Source organism: Geotrypetes seraphini, chromosome 3 (genome assembly GCF_902459505.1).
Source record: "Geotrypetes seraphini chromosome 3, aGeoSer1.1, whole genome shotgun sequence".
Lineage (NCBI taxonomy): Eukaryota > Metazoa > Chordata > Amphibia > Gymnophiona > Dermophiidae > Geotrypetes > Geotrypetes seraphini.
In genome coordinates this window covers 44356875-44372830 of record NC_047086.1, presented here as the reverse complement: position 1 = coordinate 44372830, position 15956 = coordinate 44356875, and the positions used below count along the sequence as shown (strand labels likewise).

At 47.4% G+C, this 15956-nt stretch overlaps 1 protein-coding gene across 6 annotated transcripts in view; it reads right to left on the bottom strand.

Moving 5' to 3' along the window:
- The window catches only part of PHIP (pleckstrin homology domain interacting protein), a 603903-nt gene that overhangs the window by 178940 nt on the left and 409007 nt on the right, over positions 1–15956 (bottom strand). The gene's annotated exons all lie outside the window — the stretch shown is intronic.

Sequence of the window (15956 nt, the reverse complement as noted above, 5' to 3'; positions counted from 1 at the left end):
TCTCATCTTCAAACTTGATGTTACCGAGAGAGCTCATGAAGAGATTAAATAGGATGGGGGAGAGTGGGGAGCCCTGTGGCATGCCACAGAAGGCTTTCCAGGGGTTGGAGATCTCTCCGTTTAGTTTGACAATGTTTTTCAGAAAATCTGAGAACTATCTTAGCACTGTGCCTGTTATGCCAATTTCTGACAGTTTTGTTATTAGTAGGTGATGGACTACTGAATCAAAGGCTGCTGAGATGTCAAATTGGAGGAGTATTGCTTGACTTCCTGTACTGAGTAGTTTGCTTTTTTGTGATCAAAGTGAGGAGGAGAAGTTCTGTGGTGTGCTGTTGCTAGAATCTGAATTGGGATGGGTGGAGGCATGAGTGTTGTTCAATGTAATATGTGAGCTGTTTGCACACGTGGGTCTCAATGATTTTTGTCAGGATGGGTATGCCTGCGATGGGTCTATAGTTTGAGGCTGAGGAGAGATCTGCCTTTGGCGATCTCAGTACAGGGGTGAGCGCTATTTTACCCATTGTTTCTGGCAAGTGGCCTTGATTTAGGGTATTATTTAGGAGGTTGGTAATCCAGCTGGAGATCTGTTCAGGAACAGTAGTGAGGAGAGGAGATAAGAGGGACAGTTGTCTAGGGGGCTGCAGTGCACGGACAATTTAGATAGTAGTTTGTTTGTGTCTGGGATGGACAGGTTGGAGAATGAAGTCCAGATTTGATCCTATGCTGGTCTGGAGAGTTGCTAAATAATTAGATTTGGCTTGTGAGTAAATGCCCTCTGTTCCTTCCCTCCCTCGATCCCATTGTCCACCATCTTTCTCCCAGCTTCCCGGTCTCACCTTCAAAGCAACTTGCCGAGGATCGCCGGTTGGCTGTAGTGAACCTAGCAGGCTGCTATCGACCTCAGCAGCATGTTCCCTCTGCCGCGGTCTCGTATGTCAGAGGAGGGGTGGGACCACGTCAGAGGGAACGTGCTGCAGAGGCCGACCGCAACCTGCTAAGTTTGCTACAGCCTACCAGCGATCCTCTGCAGGCTGCTTTGAAGGTGAGACCGGGAAGCAGGATGACACTAAAAAGGAGGAAAACATGCGGGCAGGGCAGGCCCTGGTGTAGAAGTACATGAAGGGAGGAAAAGAGGGGTCCAAAGAGACATGCATATGCAGGACTGAGGGGGGAGGGGAATGAGAGAGATGGTGGACAATGGGATGGATAGAGATACTGGATAGGAGGGTAGTTGGGAAGAGAAAGGGAGAGATGGTGGACCCTGGAGTGGTGGGGAAGGAGGGAGAGATGCTAGATGAAAGGGTAGTTGAAGGAGAGATGGTGGATCTGGGGATGGTGGGGTCCATCGCTGCAGCAGCGAGGATGGAGACAAAAAAAAGGAAAGATGCCAGATCTCCGGGGGAGGGAAGGGAAACGGAAGGAGAGGACAGAGATGGAAGATGGATTGTTAGCATGGAGAAAGAAGAAAATGACAAATGAGCAGGAAACCCTGATAAGCAAGTTATCAGAAGACACCCAGAGCCTGGGACCAACATGATTTCAATAATGACCGGTAAACAAAAGTTAGAAAAAAATAATTTTATTGTCTGTTTTGTGATTACAATTTGAAATGTGTATCCTGCCACAGCTGGTGTTAGACAGCAAGCGTGAACTAGGACCTAAAAGAGAGAGGAAAAGTCTCTTATTTATTTTGTTTATATCACAGAGCCGGTGTGGGGTTGGAGAGGTTGTAACCCTATACTTCTACTAAGACTGAGGGGTCCTTTTAGGGTGCGCATTTAGGGTGTGCTAATCTTTAGATTTCGGCCTCTTATGTGATTGAGTTTGACACCCCTGCCTTACCTCATTTTTGGCATAGACAGCAGCATACATTGGTTTTTCAAACTAGCAGTTCAGCCACATATGCAGGTTTTATACGGAGTAGTACATTCCATGATAAGTAAAAAAGCATTGTGATTTTGTCTATCACAACTTAACTATAAGACTCCTGAGGCAGGCCCCTCGTGGGCTGAAACACGATCGTGTCGAGTCAATCACAATAAAAAGAGACTGAACACCATTGGTCACCTTTGTTGTTCTTTTTTACCTCATTGTGCCACAATTGTGGGCAAAACTTTCTAGCAAGGTCTAAGCTATTGAATCCTTACTTTCCGGTCAGTGCCTGGGTGCTGATTGGCTCAGGCACTGACTGGAAAGTAAGGCTTGACAACTCAGATTCCCCCATCTGCAGTTTTAAATCAAAGGACAGCAGGAGGTATGCCCACGCCCTTCTGCCGCCAGGGTCCCTTCCCCCCCCAATCATCTTCCCCGTACCTTTACAATGAAGGCCATTGCCATAAAGGTACAGTGGGCATTGTCATAAAGATACAGCCACTACATCGACTTGCCAGATTTTACTGGTGAGTTTTGAGAATCCAGCCCTGAGTGTACAGTTCTAAGCTTGAGCAGCTTTTCCCATTTGCAGCAGGCTCCTCTATTAGTAATAAGAACTAAAGAATTAATGCAACTGTCAGGGGGATGGGAGGGACTATGTGTCTGATCACTCATGCTGTCTATGGAATTCATCCATTATAGTTGAGCACAAAAGCAATGTTATTTACCGTAACAGTTGTTATCCAGGGACAGCAGGCAGCTATTCTCACTAGTGGGTGATGTCATCCGACAGAGCCCCGATACGGACATCTTGCAAGCATGTCTTGCTTGAAGAAACTCAGAAGTTTCGAGATGTCCGCACCGCGCATGCGCCAGTGCCTTCCCGCCCGATGCACCGGGCGTGTCTCCTCAGTTCAGGTAGCTAGCAGAGAAGCCAACCCAGGGGAGGTGGGTGGGACGTGAGAATAGCTGCCTGCTGTCCCTGGATAACAACTGTTACGGTAAGTAACATTGCTTTATCCCAGGACAAGCAGGCAGGTATTCTCACTAGTGGGTGACCTCCAAGCTAACCTCAATGGGATGGAGGGAGAGTTGGCAACTTAGGAGAACAAATTTTGTAACACAGTTTGGCCAAACTGCCCATCCCGTCTGGAGAAAGTATCCAGACAATAATGAGAGGTGAACGTATGAACCGAGGACCAAGTGGCAGCCCTACAAATCTCCTCAATCGGTGTCGATCTGAGGAAGGCTACAGAGGCTGCCATTGCTCTGACCCTATGTGCTGTGACCTTACAGGGAAGGGGTAATCCAGCCTGGGCATAGCAGAAAGAGATACAAGCCGCCATCCAGTTGAAGATGGTGCGCTTCGATACAGGCCATCCCAACTTGTTTGGATCAAAAGAGACGAAAAGTTGAGGAGCAGTTCTGTGTGGTTTGGTGCGATCCAAGTAGAAAGCCAAAGCACGTTTACAGTCCAGAGTGTGAAGAGCTGATTCTCCAGGATGAGAATGAGGCTTTGGAAAGAACACTGGAAGCACAATGGATTGGGTGAGGTGAAATTCAGAGACCACTTTAGGCAGGAATTTTGGGTGTGTGCGGAGGACCACCTTGTCATGATGGAATACTGTGAAAGGTGGGTCCGCCACCAAGGCCTGAAGCTCACTGACCCTGCGAGCAGATGTGAGGGCCACCAGAAAAACCACTTTCCAAGTGAGAAACTTTAGTGGAGCCTTGCTCAGAGGCTCAAAAGGAGGTTTCATAAGCTGAGAAAGGACAACATTTAGATCCCAAACCACTGGAGGCGGTTTGAGAGGAGGATTGACATGAAAAAGTCCTTTCATAAATCTGGAAACCACAGGATGAGAAGAGAGAGGTTTCCCTTGTAGAGGCTGATGAAAAGCCGCAATAGCACTCAGGTGGACTCGTAAAGATGTCGACTTGAGACCAGACTGAGACAGATGTAAAAGATAGTCCAAAACAGAGGATAGGGAGGCTCGCTGAGGCTCCTTAGAATTGGAAATACACCATGAAGAAGATCTAGTCCATTTTTGGGAGTAGCATTGACGAGTAGCAGGCTTCCTGGAAGCCTCCAAGACATCCCTCACCGCCTGGGAAAACTGGTGCGGAGTTACGTTGAGAGGAACCAAGCTGTCAGGTGGAGAGACTGCCGGTTGGGATGAAGCAGAGACCCCTGATGCTGAGTAAGCAGTGAAGGAAACACTGGAAGTAGGTACGGTTCCCTGCCGCTGAGTTGAAGTAGAAGGGAGAACCAAGGTTGCCTGGGCCACCGAGGAACTATCAGAATCATGGTGGCATGGTCGGACTTCAGCTTGACCAGAGTCTTTTGAATGAGAGGGAATGGCGGAAACGCATACAGAAAGCGATTCCCCCAATCCAGCAGAAAAGCATCTGCCTCGAGGCGATGAGGAGCGTAGATACTGGAGCAAAACTGAGGCAGCTTAAAATTGTGGGGAGCCGCAAAGAGGTCTATCTGAGGCGTTCCCCACTGAGCAAAGATCTGATGAAGGGGCTTGGAATGAAGGGTCCATTCGTGAGGCTGGAGAAGACGACTCAGTTTGTCTGCCAAGACATTGTCCCTCCCCTGAATGTAGACAGCTTTGAGGAAGGTGTTGTGGCGAACCGCCCAATCCCAGACTCTGAGAGCTTCCTGGCAGAGGGAGGCCGAGCCCGTGCCCCCCTGCTTGTTGACATAATACATGGCGACCTGATTGTCGGTGCGAATGAGGACCACCATGTCGTGAAGCAGATGTTGAAAAGCTTGAAGAGCATTGAAGATGGCTCTGAGCTCCAGAAGATTGATTTGATGGAGTCGGTCCGCACAGGTCCAGAATCCCTGAGTGCGAAGCCCATCCAGATGTGCTCCCCAGGCATAGGTCGAGGAATCGGTTGTGAGAACCTTCTGGTGGGGAGGAGAATGAAACAGCAAACCTCTGGATAGATTCGAAGAGGTCATCCACCAGAGTAGAGACTGCCGAAGAGCAGGAGTGACTGTGATGTGTCGAGTCAACGGATCCGACACCTGAGTCCACTGAGATGCCAGGGTCCACTGAGGAATTCTGAGGTGGAGTCTGGCAAACGGCATCACATGAACTGTAGAGGCCATGTGGCCCAGGAGGACCATCATGTGTCTCGCTGAGATGGTCTGGCGAGAAGACACAGACTGGCAGACATGAAGGAGAGCATCCATGCGCTGAGGAGGAAGGAATGCTCTGAGACGTATGGTATCCAGGACAGCCCCGATGAAGGGAAGAGACTGGGTCGGCTGTAGATGAGACTTGGGAAAGTTGATCTCGAATCCCAAACTCTGCAGGAACAGAATCATTGACAGGGTAGCTGAGGTGACCCCTGAGGCCGAGGGAGCCTTGATCAGCCAGTCGTCGAGGTAGGGGAATACCTGAAGACCTTGGTTCCGGAGGGCCGCGGCCACTACCACCAGACATTTGGTGCAGACTCTGGGGGACGAAGACAGGCCGAATGGAAGCACTCGATACTGCAGATGGAGATGTCCCACCCGAAATCTGAGGAACCTGCGAGAGGCCGGATGAATGGGAATATGAGTGTAGGCCTCCTTTAGATCCAGAGAGCATAACTAGTCGTTCTGCTCGAGGAGGGGGTAGAGAGAAGCAAGAGTCAGCATGCGAAACCTCTCTTTGACTAGGAATTTGTTGAGGACCCTGAGGTCCAAAATGGGTCGCAGGTCGCCCGTCTTCTTCGGAACAAGGAAGTATCGGGAGTAAAACCCCTGGTTCAGTTGGTCCGTCCGGACCGGCTCCACGGCACGAAGCCGAAGCAAGGCCTGAGCTTCCTGAAGAAGAAGAGCGGTCCGAGTCAAGTTGGAAGGATAATCTCTTGGAGGGTGGTCCGGAGGGACCCGATGGAAATGAAGAGAGTATCCTTCCTTGATGATAGTAAGGACCCAGAGATCGGTTGTTATGGCCTCCCAGCGATGATAAAAATGATGGAGGTGCCCTCCGATGGGAAAAACAGGGGGAGGCAGAACGAGGTTGGTTATGCCCTCGACGAGACAGTCAAAAAGGCTGAGTGGCCTTAGGGACAGCAGGCGACTGAGACTTAGGCTGACCCTTCTGGGGAGGCTGACGCTTCGCCGGTTGCCTCGCAAGTGGAGTTTGCCTCGGCTGATAACGCCTCTGATAAATCAACGGCGGACGAGAAGGTCGAGACTGCTGAGGCTTAGGTTTCGGCCGAAGGATAGATTGGAAGGATTTTTCGTGGTCAGACAACTTCTTCGTGACAGTCTCGATGGATTCGTCAAAAAGATCCGCCCCAGCACACGGGACGTTCGCCAGGCGGTCCTGAAGATTTGGGTCCATATCAATGGTCCGCAACCAGGCCAACCGGCGCATTGCCACCGAGCAGGCCGCCGCTCGGGCGGAGAGCTCGAACGCATCATAGGCAGATTGCATCAACTGAAGCCGAAGTTGGGACAGCGAAGCAACCACTTCTTCAAACTCAAACCTAGCCTGGGATTCGATGTATGGTGTGAACTTCCGAAGCACAGGTAGAAAAAATTCCAAGTAGGCTGCAAAGTGGAAATTGTAATTCAGGACTCGAGACGCCATCATCGAATTCTGATAGATGCGTCGACCAAACTTATCCATGGTTCTGCCCTCGCGGCCCGGAGGCACTGAAGCATAGACCTGGCCAGGATGAGACCGCTTGAGCGAGGATTCGACCAGGAGGGACTGGTGAGAAAGCTGAGGACCCTCGAAGCCTTTATGATGCACCGTGCAGTACCGCGCATCCAATTTGCCAGGGACCGCAGGGATAGAGTAAGGAGACTCGAAGCATCGCATGAAGGTCTGGTCGAGGAGCTTGTGCAGGGGAAGCCGCAAGGACTCTGCCGGAGGACGAGGCAAGTGCATGGTATCGAGGTACTCCTTGGAATATCGAGACCCAGCACCGAGAGTAATGTCCATGTCATCTGCCATCTGCCTGAGGAACGATGAAAAGGACAGTTGGTCCGCCGTCGCCGGTCTGCGAGACGGACTAGAAGAAGAAGAGGCTTCAGGCTCCAGAGAGGCCTGCGAGCAACAGGACGAGTAGAAAACCTCGGTGTCCTCGAACTCCGGGCCCAGAGGAGGAGACCCAGTCGAAGCAGCATACCCCAACCGAGGCAATTTCTTCTGAGGCGAGACGGTCGAGTGTCGAGAGGAATGCTTCGAAGAATGTCTGGAGCGATGCCCCTCCCGATGCCTGGAAGGGGATCGAGCCCGTCTGTGAGAAACTGGGTCAGACGCCTCCAAGGAGCAGATTGGACTCGATGCCGTCGATCGCAGAGGCAGCAGAGTCGGCGCCTCCCCCGACACCGTCCAGGTTTGATAGGGGGTTCGGAAGAACTCGTCCTGCTTCCTGCTATGCCCAGGACTGGGTGGCCCCGAAGGTGGATGCCATACTGAGTCATGGGATGGAGTAATCGGTTCCAAGGGAGGCAGGTCACTAAACGAGGCTTTCCTCGAGGGGATGGGCTCCAAGGGAGGCATATCACTAAGGGAGGCCCTCCTCGAGGCAATCGGTTCCAAAGGAGGTACAGCACTAACAGAGGACCTCCTCGAGGACCCGGACACCGCTCGCCGCTCCTCCTCGCCGAGCAACGAGGTCGTACGGCGAGGAGGAGGAGGAGGGAGCGGTCCGCCCCTCGAAGCCGAAGCTGGAAGGTCACCCTGGATGGTGGCAATCAGCCGAGGCCCCATGGTCTGCATGAGCTCCACGAACTGAGCCTCCAGGATGGACCGCAACGAAGCCGATATGGAGGGATCCGCACCAAAAGGGGGCCCTTCCGCACGGTCTCCGCGCTCCTTGGGTGCTGCGTGCTTCTGCTTGCCAATCTTCGGCACCTTGAGCACCACTGGTGGAACTGTCGGGGTCGATACCTGCTCCGAGGAGACGGATGAAGGCACCGGCGCCGAAGTCGGGGCCGAAACCGGTGTGAACGATGCCGGTTTCAGGAGGCCCGAAGCAGCCGGGGAGGCAGAGGGCTTCGCCGAAGGAGTCGAAGCACCCGTCGATGACGATATCGAAGCTGCAGGATCCGATGAAGCTTCCATCTTGAACATGGACTCCCACAGCAGACAGCGACGCTTAAACGCTCTCGCCGTCAGAGTGGAGCAAGGCTGGCACGATTTCAGGAAGTGATCCGGTCCCAGACACTGTAAGCAGCGTCGATGAGGGTCCGTGAGCGAAATCGCGCGCTGGCACTTGCTACACTTTTTAAAACTGGTAATCGGCCGGGACATAGGCCGGAAAAGCTCCGCCGCAACGTCGAAGGCGCGGGGCCCCAGCCACGCGGCCGACCCGGTATCGGAAGGAAAAATTTTTTTTTTTTTTTTTTTTGAAAAAAGAAATCAAAGAAAGAAATAAATGCACAGGAGAGCCAAAAGAACTCAACCCGCGGCAAAAAAAAAAGATTCAATGGGCGCAAATTGAAGATAGACTTCTCAGCTCCGCGGAAGAAAAAGAACTGAGGAGACACGCCCGGTGCATCGGGCGGGAAGACACTGGCGCATGCGCGGTGCGGGCATCTCGAAACTTCTGAGTTTCTTCAAGCAAGTCATGCTTGCAAGATGTCCGTATCGGGGCTCTGTCAGATGACATCACCCACTAGTGAGAATACCTGCCTGCTTGTCCTGGGATAATCCTTTATCCAATGACAAGCAGGCACACAAGTTGACTACTCTTAAAACTTAGAACTGCTCATATTTTTGGACATTGTCTTTTAAGAGCAGCCCTCATGGGAAAAAACCCTGTAGAAGTTGACACATTTTACAGATTAGCTAGCACAGCCTCACCAGAGGCAATGGCCTTTATTATGAATTTGTTTAAGCAACAATGCAACAGTAACAAAAATTATGTTACTGCTATACAAACAGAATCCAGTGAAGCAGACTTCAGGAGAGCTACAGTAGCTGCTGTGGCTCTGATTTGGTAAGACTTAATTTTAATGTTGGAGGAATACCTGTTTGTCCATAACAGAAATAGAGGATGCCAGCAAATTTCTTAGAGCTCTATGGCAACTGGCATGTCTCCTTTGACTCAACAGAACTGGCAATGAGCTGCACAGATTTCTTGATTGATTTTTTTTTCTGAGGTACTAGACAATGTGAGATGTCACCCACTTGGATGACTCACTCAATCCTGCTTGTTGATGGAAAATGAAAATCACTTCATTAAAGTCCAATCCTTTATTAAACAAGGTTTTAGTTTATTTTAATAAAGCTCTGACCACCTGTAAAGTATTAAAAAATTCCGTAATAAGCACACCATCATGATGTTGCTATTCACATGGTTAACATTTTAAGTAATAGGTAAAGAGTAATAATTAGAGCAATTCATGTAGGTAAACTAAAGTTACTAGAAGAAAACCAGTCTGATAACTGATCCTTCACCACCTCTATGTTTAAGGCACATACTTCTACTTGCCCACAATAATGGGTGGAGTTAGGTCAGGGAAAGGATATCGCAAATGAAATCGTATAATCTATTTCATAGTCAGTTTTCTGGTATGCATTTTTTGCATCTGCTCTGCTCCATGAAAGCACAGAGGTAAAAAAATATCTTGTTTCACAATTTATGCACTATCCATATTTTCAAAGAATTTTCCTTTAAAACATGCAGTGCCTAGGTACAGAGCACCCATGGGACTATTAACTTTTGAGATCTGTTTTTTGGCTTCTGCATGGATAACAATTTGCATGGCATAACCGATTAACAAAAGGGCTTTAATAAAACAAACATTTTTATTATTGCCTTAGGGGTCCATTTACAAAGCTGTTGTGAAAAATGGCCTTACAGCACCCTAACACAGGTCTTTTCCGCTCACAAATAAGAGATTAGGTTCTTATCTTGCTAATATATTTGGACAAGCGGGTTATCTTCTCATGGCTGCAAGCCTCTGTGAATCCACTCTGGATTTTTTTCTATAACTCTCCTACTTCACTGAGAGCCCTACTGCCCTCTACAGTTATTCAACAAGCAAACAAGAGCTCTTCCTTAATCAGGTAGGAAGTAGGAGTATGGGAAAACCTCCCAACCAATTAGTCTGTTCTGCTCAAACCAATTAACATAAGAACTATGAACAATCAAACAACAGAAGCATCAAAGGAGCTCAAATAGCACTCCATAATACACTAGTAATAAATTACTCTTCATGGCACCAAAGGACTGACTGGCTTCCAAGGAACCGACTTGGAGAAGAGACAGTAGGAAGACGCAGGAAAGAAATGAGACAGTAGGCAGACACAGGAAAGAAAGACAGGGCAGGGGTCCAGAATGACACACCTATCTACTGAAAAAGATATTAGCAAGGTAAGAACCTAATCTCTTTTTCCAGTGAAATAGGTTTGTCATTCTGGACAAGTGGGACGTACATTAGCAGTTCCAGAAATCTAGGGCAGCACATAGCTCCTCACTACTGCACCGGCACATAGCACAGAGGACCTAAAAGCAGAGTCCTCCCTTGCCACCACATCCACACTGTAAAACTTAGCGAATGTATGCAGAGTGGATCAAGTTGCTATCCTACAAATCTCTCCTGGAGAGGCTGCCCTAGCTTCAGCCCATGACAAAGCTACACTTCTGGTCGAATGCACTTTCACGGAAACCAGGGGACTGTTTCCCACAAACGAAATGGCCCAATAGATCTATCTGAAAACTGTGGCCTTGGAAGCTGGAGTACTTCACTTAGCTGGATTAGTCAGCACAAAAAGATGGTCAGAGAGCTTGAATTCGTTGGTGACCTCCAGATATCGCAGAAGCACTCTTCTCTCATCCAACTTCTTTAAAATCCGGTCCTGTTTCTTTGAACCGGTGGACTGGAATGCTGGCAATCAAACTTCCTGATTGACATGCAATGCCAAAACCATTTTCGGCAGCAAAGAAGGAATGGTACGTAAAGAGACTCCAGAAAAACTGTCTTGAGCATCAAATCTATCTGTGATGCTTCTTTTAGCAGCTCGAACAGAGCTTGACTGAGATTCCATAGAACCATGATAAGATCCCATGAAGGGAACGGGAATATGACCGAAGTCTGATTCGCATTACACCCTTCAAAAATCTGGCTGTCTGGAAGAGACGCCAGCATAGATCTGCAGTCTCAGGCCCTGAAACAAGAGAGACTGAGAACTTGGACCCAATAAGGGAAGCCACCGTAAGTCTCTTATCAAGGTCAGCTTGGAGGAAAGCCAACACCGAAGAAACTGGAGGTGAAGGCCCAGAGGTGACCAAGATGGCGGCGATGCAGAGAAGCTGCGAGCGACGCAGTTAACAATCTCCTAGCCTGCACTATCTTACTCATACCTTGTGCCGATGCCTCATTCTAAGAGGAAAGGGGTGCTCAGGGTTTGTTCCTCGTCGGCCCTGACGTCCACCCCGATTCAGCAGACGATGGATCGTTTCTTCGCGCCTTCTCCGGCGCTCACATTTGCAGGAGTGGAGAGCTCGGCGTTGGGCGGTGACGGGAGGGAGTCACTGGCCCTTTCGGGCACTGAGATATCATTATCTCCTCCGGCTCCCATGACGCCTCCATGCCCGGCAACAGCCGAAACGCTGCGGCGAGAGACACACGCTCCCGGAAGTGAAAGCGTGGGGTCTCCAGGCGAGGGCACAGCGTTGACGGCGGAACGGCAGATGGAAACAACTGAGAGAATAACAGAGAGAGGGGAACTTTCTCTGTCCCAGACGGAGGCCTCTATGAATAGCATCTGGCAATTGCTTCAGCGGATGGAAGGAAAAATTGAAAAATCAACTGAAGAGGTAACAAAATTAAATGAGAAATTGGAATTATTGACTGGGACAGTTGAATCTATGAGATTAGAATATACAGGCCAAGCCAAGCAGATGCAGGTGGATATACAACATTTACAACAATTTAAATTGGCTTCAATTAAAGATAGCTCCACTATTCATAAGAAATTAGAACAATTCGAAAATTTTAATAGGTGTTTGAACCTCCGCTTTCTAAATTTTCCTCAAACTTCAGGTGTGTTACCTATTGAATTGTTGAAAAGATACTTCATTGAGAATTTGGAAATTTCTTCAAACTGTATTCCTCAAATTAACAAAATTTATTACTTACCAAATAAAAAGATGCCTAATGAAAATGTAACTGGAAACAAGATTGGAAAAGAAAGGGAAGGAGAGATAAACGTGATAGACTTTGCAAATGTGAAGGCTTTATTGGAACAAACGATAACATCTGAGACGGACAGAGCAACGTTACTAGTATCATTTGTTTTTGAACAGGATGTGAATATGATTATAAAATTGTTTTTTAAAAATTCCCAAAAATTATTTGGGGGACGGAAAATATGGATATATCCTGATGTTGCTAAGACTACACAAGAACGGAAGAAAGAATTTCTTTCAATGCGACAACAGACTATAAATATTGGAGCAACATTTTTATTGGTGTATCCCTGCAAATGCCTGGTTAGGTACTTGAGTGTTAAATATGTTTTTTTCTCTCCTAACCATCTGAAGGAATTTCTAGATGTTAAGCAGATCATCAAGGATTAAGGGACATTGGTAGTAATGGGCGCTTGATACATTATGCCTTTCTTTTTTGGTAGTATTCCTCTAAATTTCTCTCTAAATTTATGTTTGGTCACCTCCTATTATTGTGGTCTAAGATGGGGTTAATCAGTAAGATGGGGTTAATCAGTAGATGATTATTGTAAGAGTCTCATTGCTTTGTAATTTTCTTACCTGTATTTAATGTAACAAGAATTAATCTTGTAAAATTAGATTGTATAATCATAAATAAATAATAAAAAAAAAGAAACTGGAGGTGAAAACGGCTCCACCTTTTCCTGGTTATACCACTGCCACATCTTAGCATAGGCCGATACCACTGTTGGCTTCTTAGACTTGAGAAGAGTTGTAATGACCACTTCTGAGTACCCCTTACGTGCTAATGCATTGCATTCAAGAGCCATGCTGTAAGAGCAAAGTGATCAGGCTCTTCTAGGCACTCTGGACCTTGGGAAGGAAGACCCAGATACACCTGAAACCTAAGACCGGAACTCGTCTAAAGACATGACAGATCTGCATACCATGGTCTGCATGGCCAGCCTGGAGGTAAAATAACATTTCCTTGATGTCTTGCAATCCTTTGAAGGATTCAGACAATAATGGGGAAAGATGTAGAAAAGAACACTCTGCGGCCATGGCTGAACCAGCATCCAGGCCTGCGCTTCCGAGGTGGGATCTTCAAATGAAGAACTGGGCCACCTCTTTGTTCTTTACTGTAGCCATGAGGTCAAATTGTGGTTGACCCCAGTGATGAATAATGGCTTGGAATGCTGTCTCCGACAGCATACGCTCACCTGAATCAAAGATCTTTTTGCTGAGGAAGTTGGCTTGGACACTGTCCACTCCTACCACGTTTGCCGCTGAGAGCACCTGCAGATGACATTCCATCCAGGTGAAGAGCAAGCGGGTCTCCAAGCACAGATGGGCATTCTTAGTGCTCCCCTGGCAATTGACATAGGCCTCTGCTGTAGCATTGACTGAGAAGACCCGAATCACATGGCCTTCCAGAATCTTCTGTAGTTTCACCAGAAATGACTGAATGGCTTGGAGTTTGTAGGTTGATCGTCCATATCCTCTGAGTGGGTGACCAATGTCCCTGAAAGGGTCGACGGTTGCAATGACCTACCCAGCCGAGGAGACTGACATTCGTCATCACAACCACCGAAGAAGCAATCCAAAGGGGCATGCCCTTGGCAAAAGACTGAGGGCTGAGACACCAATCCATTCTGGCCCTGGCCTCAAGCATCCAAGGCAAAGACTTCTGTAACAAGCCTGTCTGCAGGGACCGACATGTAAGTAATACAGGCTGGAGAGGAAGCATGAGGCTCTCACCCAAGACACACCTATTGTGGCCATCATTGAACCAATGGAGCTGGTTTGGTCAGGAGGCAAGAGATCTGAGAGCAAAGCTTCTGTCTGTGTGCCTCTGGAAGACACCCAGGTTCTCCAGAGATTGCGTCAAAGACAAATGACTCTTTTGGTAATTCACAACCCAACCCAGACCCTCCAGGACATGGATCACCGGATTTCCCATGCGTCAACGCTCAGACAATGAGGACATGGATCAGCCAGTTATCCATGAAGGGATGCACTTGCAACCCCATCTTTTGAAGGTGGGCTGCCACTACTATCATCACCTTGGTAAATGTGTGAGGAGTTGTAACCAGGCCAAAGGGCAGAGCCGAGAACAGGTAATGCTGTTCCAGGCATGAAACCTTAAGAACTTTCTTTTGTCTGGAAAAATGGGAATATGCAAGTAGACCTCCATCAGACCCAGAGAGGCCAGGAACTCTCCTGGAGTCACCGCCCTTATATTGAATTGTCTCCATGCAAAAACAGGGGGACCCTGAGTGCTGCATTTACTCAAGTACGGTCCAGAATGCGTCTCCAATCCTCGGAGCCTTTCTTTGGCACAATGAAGTATATGAAGTACCTGCCTGAGCTCGTGTCTTTGGGTGGCACAAGCTCTATGGCCTGAATGTCGAGCAACCATCTCACAGAGCTTGCACTCAGACCGCTTTCTGTAGGAGCACCAAGGAAGAATCCACAAACCAATCCATTAGGGGCTGGACAAATTCGAACTTGTAGCCACTCCAGATAATGTCTAGAACCCAGCAGTCAGATGAAATCTGAACCCAGACCTGTAGAAAGTCCAAGAGTCGGCCCCCTATCCCGAGAGGGGCCGCCCCTGATCAGATATCATTGCCACTTCTTGGCGGAGGGAACAGTACAGGGAATTAAACTAAACTAAAGCTTAACTTTGTATACCGAGTCATCATTCTGAGACAGCTCGAGTCGGTTTACAGCAATTAAATAAACAGGGAATGATTTACAAATGATAAATAGAAGATAATAGCAAAATTTCAAAAGAATTAATTTTCAAATTGTTTGGCAAATAGAGTAGTTTTTAAAGATTTACGGAAACATTGAAACAAACTGGAACTCCTTTAAAAAAAAAAAAAAAGGGAGATCATTCCAGAGTTGAGAGAATTTAAAGACCAAAGATTGACTGAAGATCTTGACTCCTTTAATCCCTTTTTTAGAAGGAAGGGAGAGCATAAATTGTTGGATACCTCTTGCAAAGGAGAATCGGTAAACATTCCAAAATAAAGGTATAAGAGGATTAAAGAAACCATGTAGAATTTTTAAATTGAATTCTAAAATAAACCGGGAGCCTATGAAGACTCTGAAGCAAAGGGGTCACATGGTCAAATTTATGTTTTCCAAAGATCAGTTTCGCAGCAGTATTCTGAATTAATTATAATCTATGAAGACAAATTCTTATAATGCCGAGGTAGCGTTACAGTAATCAAGACGAGATAATATAATTGATTGAACTAAGATAGAAAAATGACGGTGATGTAAAAGATATCTAACCTTCCTCAGCATTCGCAAACTAAAGAAGCATTTCTTGACCAAGGAATTTATTTGGTCCTTAAAGGAAAGAGAGGAATAAAAAAGGACTCCCAATATCTTGGCAGAGAACTCAATTGATAAGGAGGACCCAGATACCAGAGCTACAGTAGGAGGAAGACAGTCCAATCTTGGACCTAACCACAAAAGCTTAGTTTTAGTTGTATTAAGCTTCATCAGGACAGATAAAGCCCAGGCTTGAAGTTTGGAAATGCAAAGATTTACTTTGGAAACTAGATTGGTAATATCCGGATCAATCTCAATCAATATAAAGATATCATCCACATAAGTAAATAATGTTTCCCAAGCTGACAGCTTAAAGGTGTTCAGTGTGGTCATATAGAGATTGAATAAAATTGGACAGAGTGGGGAGCTTTGAGGAACCCCACAAGGAGGCTGCCAGGAATTGGAGATATCGCCTTCAATATTTACTGAAAAGGAACAATACAGAAGAAATTTAGAAAACCAATCCAAAACAACCTGATGGAGACCTATATCTGAAAACTGGTTGTGCCTTGGTCCAGAAAAACATTGCCTGTAATTCTGGGAACTGGAATACTGCCGAGATCTGCTAGAACCACGAAAAGAAGAGCGAGCTGATCCTC